We start from the raw sequence: 6,000 nt of genomic DNA on the forward strand, positions 1-6,000 counted from the left end.
ATAGGTCTTTGTTAGAGAAGTTTATACTTGTAAGTAATATTGTGGGGGTTTGTTTTTAAACATGTTTTTCCCCTTTGCTAGTTTCTTACCTTCCCTTACAATCATCTTCTCCTTAAAATCCTTCTTGACAAAGTAAGAAAATGTATTTTGTGTGTGTGTGTGTCCCTTTCTATTCAATAAGCCATACTGTCCTCCATTTCTGGCAGTCAAGTTTCTGGTCTTTCCAGGTTTACAATCTCTTACTTGGGAACTCTGCTGCTGGTTTTGTTTTGTAGTATTAGTATTATCTTCTCTTTACTGCTTATTGGGATTTCAGCTTTATATGCATGGGATCTTTAATCACCATTTTTTGACATCTTAACATCTTGAATTAATTTAAGCAGATGAAAGAGATCAATAGGTAAGGTCTTAAATATTCTTGATGGCCAGATGTTCCTATATTTTGCATGCAGAAAATCTTCCAGCTGCTGTCAGGTTGACAAATGAACTGAGTTTTGAATGTGTCCCCTGTTTACTTTAATGGCTGAGTGCTGAGATATTCCAAACTGTATGTTATGTATCTGCATTGAAGTGCATAGGCCTAATTGCAGGAAACCTTCATATGTACTAGTTTATTGTATAGTACATGTCTGATTTAGTGCCCTGAAACAGTTAATTTTAAAACATTTGTAAGTAATCTCAGATTTTAAATTCCAAACGCAGAATCTTTTAACTGCTTCAGACTTGCACAGGAGGCACTTGGGAGAGGAAGAGGAGAAGCTTATTTCAGTAGCTGACTTTTGAAGTCTGGAATTGAAAATACAATTTTTTGTCACCTGTGTTCCCTAGCATTATTTGTTAAATTTGCTATAGAGTTGGTATAAAATCAAAACTGTCTCACCTTGCTGTTTACAGAGATATTTCAGTTGGTCTTACATATCACTGCATTATTCCTACCTTAACTACAGCGGTTACTATTTCTCTGATAGTATTTATGGTAGTAAGTGGTATCAAAATGCTCTGTCTGGATGTAGGAAGGTCTCACACTCGGAATGTACAGAGTACCTGTTGTCATTATATAAAGCCTAGAAATTGTTGACACGTAAGTTGGAAGGTAATACAGCATGTGGAAGCAAAATTTAAAAGACATTATAAACTATGTTATCATCATACTACTAGAGCAATGGTTGTAAAATTCAATACATTAAATATCATAAAGACGCTATTGTTGCTAAATGACTTAGAAATACAAAAAGAGGTAAATCCCACGGGTCTAAGCACAGCCAAAATCTCTGCCAACGTGCAATTTGGAAAGATGCCATTTAACCTCCAGGAAAAAATCCTGCCAGAATCTTGGACTAAGAGTGTTCAGATTCACTGCCTAAATAAATCGACTTCAGAGTCTATTGGATGATCACAATACATAAAAATATATTAGTAAATCCTAATAATGGGATAATGCCAACATCTTAGTCCTACATATGATTGAAAATAAACAGAACACTTTACATAAAGGGGTAGGAAGAAACTATCCAGCCCCTTTACTACTGTCCTTACTACCCTGATTTGCCAGGGAAAACAGATCTCTGCAGTCTTGTCTTGCTGACTGTCCTCATTTAATACATTCAGAATCCATTGGCATCATCCAGCCAAACTTAAACAGAGGTATAACTTGTCTCTAAGATAAAGTTTTTTCTAGGTTTGTGAAAAAGCTGGATAGATAAGGAGAAGAGAATTTTGTTGGTCTCCCTGCATGAAAACTTTTGTATTATTATGTAACAGAGAACTCAACCTTGGGACTGTGGGGGGTGCAGGGGAGAGGAACCTTTAAAGCTCTGAGAGCAGAAAAAACTTTGTTTGAAGTTTGCAGTCTGCTGAGACATGAATCAGTTGGAGGCCACTAACCTTTGTGTATGCAAAACTTCTGATTTAGTTATATCACCATGATCCTTAAAGTTACTGTTTACAGCACACAAATGTGGAAACTGTTTACTTTTCCCTGTAAATCTTTCTGTCTCTTAAATTCTCTTTGTATAAGGCAGGTTTTGTGTTCTTACACTTATTACAGCTTCTCCAGTGTTGTAGTGTCCATGTACATCTAGGCTAAATTCTGTTGCCAGTGGCAATGCAAGCCAGTGTCAGAATTCACTTCTGTCCTGTATTGCAATTAGTGGTATAACTTTATATCCTGAGAAGCTTACATTTAAGTCTTCTTTTCATCAATAAAAATGTTTCACTTAAAGTCTCCAGATTTCAGTTCTAAACCAGAATTTTTTACTGTAACTCATGCTGAAGATTGAATTCTGATGGACAGTGATTTTCTTTGTAAAGCTTTCCTGTGTTTGTCATTGTAGTGCCAATTTTTGTCAATATGCTCCAGACTTTTAAACATGGAGGACACTGTACTTCAGGTTCCTTGCACAGACTTGAAAAAAAATTTCTAAAAAAATACTAAAGTACTAAAGAGGAAGTGTGTGAGGGAGAGATGAAAGAGAAAGGCTTTACATTTTCTCTGTTCAGTCAGATCTGCCAAAATCCTTGGATTGCGAAGTTGACAATTATTTTCTTTTGGCATCTTCCTAATTTCCCTGGGATGAAATATATATTCTTACTGAGACACCTTTGATTGGCAACAGGTCTGAATAGGGATGTATATGAGTAAGATATGCAGCATCATCCATGACCTTGCAGTTTATCATTTAAACTAAAAAAAAATGGGGAAAAATTAAATAGTCCCATGACATACCCTCACCACACCTGCCTTGGCAAAGGAGACCTGGATGTTGCCTTTAAGTTCTTATATTTTAATGAAATCAAAATTTAATGCTGCCACAGGGGCACCTTCATGGTGTTTCCCAGCTGCAGCAGCACTGGGTGCTTCCCTTTCACATTTAATGCTTTGTTTGGACCCAAAAAAACAGCTGTGAATTTCTGGAATGGGGTTTCTTTAAGAAAGGAATTCGTTTTTTACTATGAAAGAGGTCACAATTCTAAGTTACAATTAAAAAAAATGCTGATGGGGAAGGTAGAGCTTCAGTCTCTGGATGAGTGTTTGAGGTCAGAATTTACTTTCTTGAAGGAGTGGTAACAAATAAAAGCCAAATAAGTTTTAAAGGAGTTTCCTCCAAACATTTATTTACAAAATTTTGTATTGGGGATCAGAGCTATGGTCATAGTGAAAGTCAAGTATAAAACATTCTGGTGTTGCTTTTCTATAAAAAAAACACTAAAGCAAATTAGAAAACAATATATTACTACTCTTCAGTTGCATAACCTGCAGGTCTCCTAGATCAGTTTGTAGCTGGCTTCACATTTTAACCCAAGAGAATGTGAAATTCAGCTTTCATGGCAAGAATGATTGTAGGTGGCATTCAGAACTTCTGTCCTGAAAGAGCCCACCAAGAGCTTGGGGCCAGTCAAGCTTTTCTCCTCCTTGTCCTTCATACAGCAAAAAGCAGCAACCATGGTCAAAAATAACTGCTGAAAAGGATATACTGTGGAAATATCCAAGTTCCAGAGGATTCATAGAAAAATTGTTTGCAGAATATGACCAAAATGTGAGTTAGCTGTCTTGCTTTTTCTTTTTTTTAAAAAAATTCCAAACCCAGATGTCCTTATTTTGATCTTTTTGTCATTCTAATGAGTTAATACACCAGAACTAAAAGCAAAATAGATTCCTTGCTTACATATGTATTTAGATGCAATTCAAGATAGAAGAGTAATCTAAGACACAAAGAAAGGCTCAACTCTTGGAAATTGTCATCTCCAGTACTTTCACAGTCTTCATAATTTCCCTAGGCATGACTGAATTCGCACTTCTGTAATTTGTGACTTTTTCTAGAAGATGAAGTAAAATATAATGGAAATTTAAACAAAGCCAGTGCTAAAGCTGATGCAGCAGCAGTCTACAGGGGTTTTTTTGCAGCACATGCTCCGGTGTTACTGTAGTCAGATACCTGCACTTGGAAAATTTTACAGATTTCTCAGGTAGAACCTTTAAATTTGAGGTTTTTTTTTAAGTGAACCTCCTACTTATTATTCAAATGAGTAGTTAAGAAGTGAAAGAGATGTCTCTGATAAATACTGCCTCGTGGTGTGAAACATTGGTTTTACCTATAATTGTGGCAGCTGGTAGAAATTTGTGAGAAATTTGGCAAGTTCAGCACAGGATAATCCTCAAGCTGTGCGTTTGGATGAAGCCACATAATGAAATAAAACCAAGAATGATTTATTTTAGAAGTGATTCATCTGCCTTCACCCCATGTAAGAAGACTGTGACAATTTTTTCTCTGATGTTGACAGTGCAGTTCAGTGCCACCAGCGAGAGCTTTGCTTACAAATGGAGTGCTCACATAACAGAGTACTTGCAGGCTTCCTATTTGTAGATATTTCTTTTTGAACAGAAAACATTTTAATAATGATTTTTAAGCCCACGTAAATGATGAACGAGGTCATTTCTTGACTTTCCAAAGCTGTGTCGTTGTTTGATCATATTAGGGTAGTGCCTCTCATAGACCCTGCTGTGCCAGTCACTTAAACTCAGTATAAGAGGTTTGTCAGCTTCCAGATAAACAGCAGTCTGAATTCAGTACTGCAATCAAACTGCTTTGCTTCTCATGGCCTGGAAAAGGATTTTTTTTATTTTTAAGGACCCATATTAAAATAGGGCACGGAAGTCCTGATCACAGCAAAAGAATTGGGTAGCAGTCTTTGCTACAGGACTGGCAGGGCACAGTGAGTGCTGGCTGAGCCTTAAGGCCATTGAGCTGGGGCAGGAGGGGGGTACAGAGCTGGCAGGACAGGATCCCCACCAGCCAGGGCCCACTGCCCACAGGCCCTGAGCGAGGCACACCTATTGACCACAGTCAGGCTCAACCAAGGCTAGATCATCATGCAGACTCACAGGGATAAGGCAGGTCCAAGGTCAAGCCAGCCCAGGGATTCAGTTCACCAGGATCCATGGCTGTGGCAGAGCTGGAGACCAACACTGACAACTCAACTCAGCTCAAGCACCAACTGCTGGCCCTGGGCTGGGCTTAAGCAGAACTCCTGGGCCCATGGGAAGGGGGTGTGTGGAGGCCCCAGACGGTGCTGGTCAGGCTTGTTAAGGCCTATTAGGGCATTGCACATCCTGACAAGAACTCTTTCAGTGTTTAAGATAGGAAGATAAGAGTTGTTATAAGATGTACTTGGAGAGGCTGTGGAGAGATGATGTGGTAAAAGGTAGAGAAAACAATCTTTTCATAAGTCAGCTGTGTGAACAGCTGCATCTTGTTGGATTTTATCTTTTTAGTGAAAAGATCTGAGTGCTACATAAATAACAGAAATTGCTGCAAACCCTCCACATATATACAATCAGTAGGTTGCAGGAGCTGTCATGGTAGATACTGGAAAAGGATGAGAAAAAGAGTGTTGAGAAGTGGCATTACAGACAAGCCTGGAGGGGGTTTGTTTTAGTTTGTCCATAATGCAGTGTGAAAGATGGCATGAATGTGTTTGTGGAGGAAAGGGTAAATAGGCAATGGAAATGGATATTGCTAGCTGAGTGATCAGACTGTACCACTTTACATATGTGTGTATTAAGAGCTCTAGTGTCTTGTTCAGGAGGTGATGAATAAGGGGAGAGTGAGGACATATAAAAAGTCTGATATATTATTGTTACTGACAAAGAAAATAATTATTAATGGTAGCATTTTGTACTGAACTGAGAGTCACGTTAGGGCAGAACCTTCTGCTAAGCTATGGCAGCATTACTGGTAGAGGTTAAGCACCTGGACAAAAGGTTCAGTGGTTGACCAATACTCTTTTGAAGTCTGCTTTGTTTCTTTGGATGCAATAGCATTTTCTAAGCAAATGAAACCTAGTCTGTGTTCTTTCCTCCACCACTAAATTTTCTCTAAGACACCTCTTGTTTGTCTTGAAATAAAGAGCATTTCAGCCTTGTAGCTCAAATACAGGGCAGATGGTGCCCTTTGAGAATTTAAATAAGATATCAGCATGTTGTCACCTGTAGTGCAGTGG

Source organism: Manacus vitellinus, unplaced genomic scaffold, assembly GCF_001715985.3.
Source record: "Manacus vitellinus isolate BGI_N305 unplaced genomic scaffold, ASM171598v3 scaffold_8_pilon, whole genome shotgun sequence".
NCBI classification, from domain to species: Eukaryota; Metazoa; Chordata; class Aves; order Passeriformes; family Pipridae; genus Manacus; species Manacus vitellinus.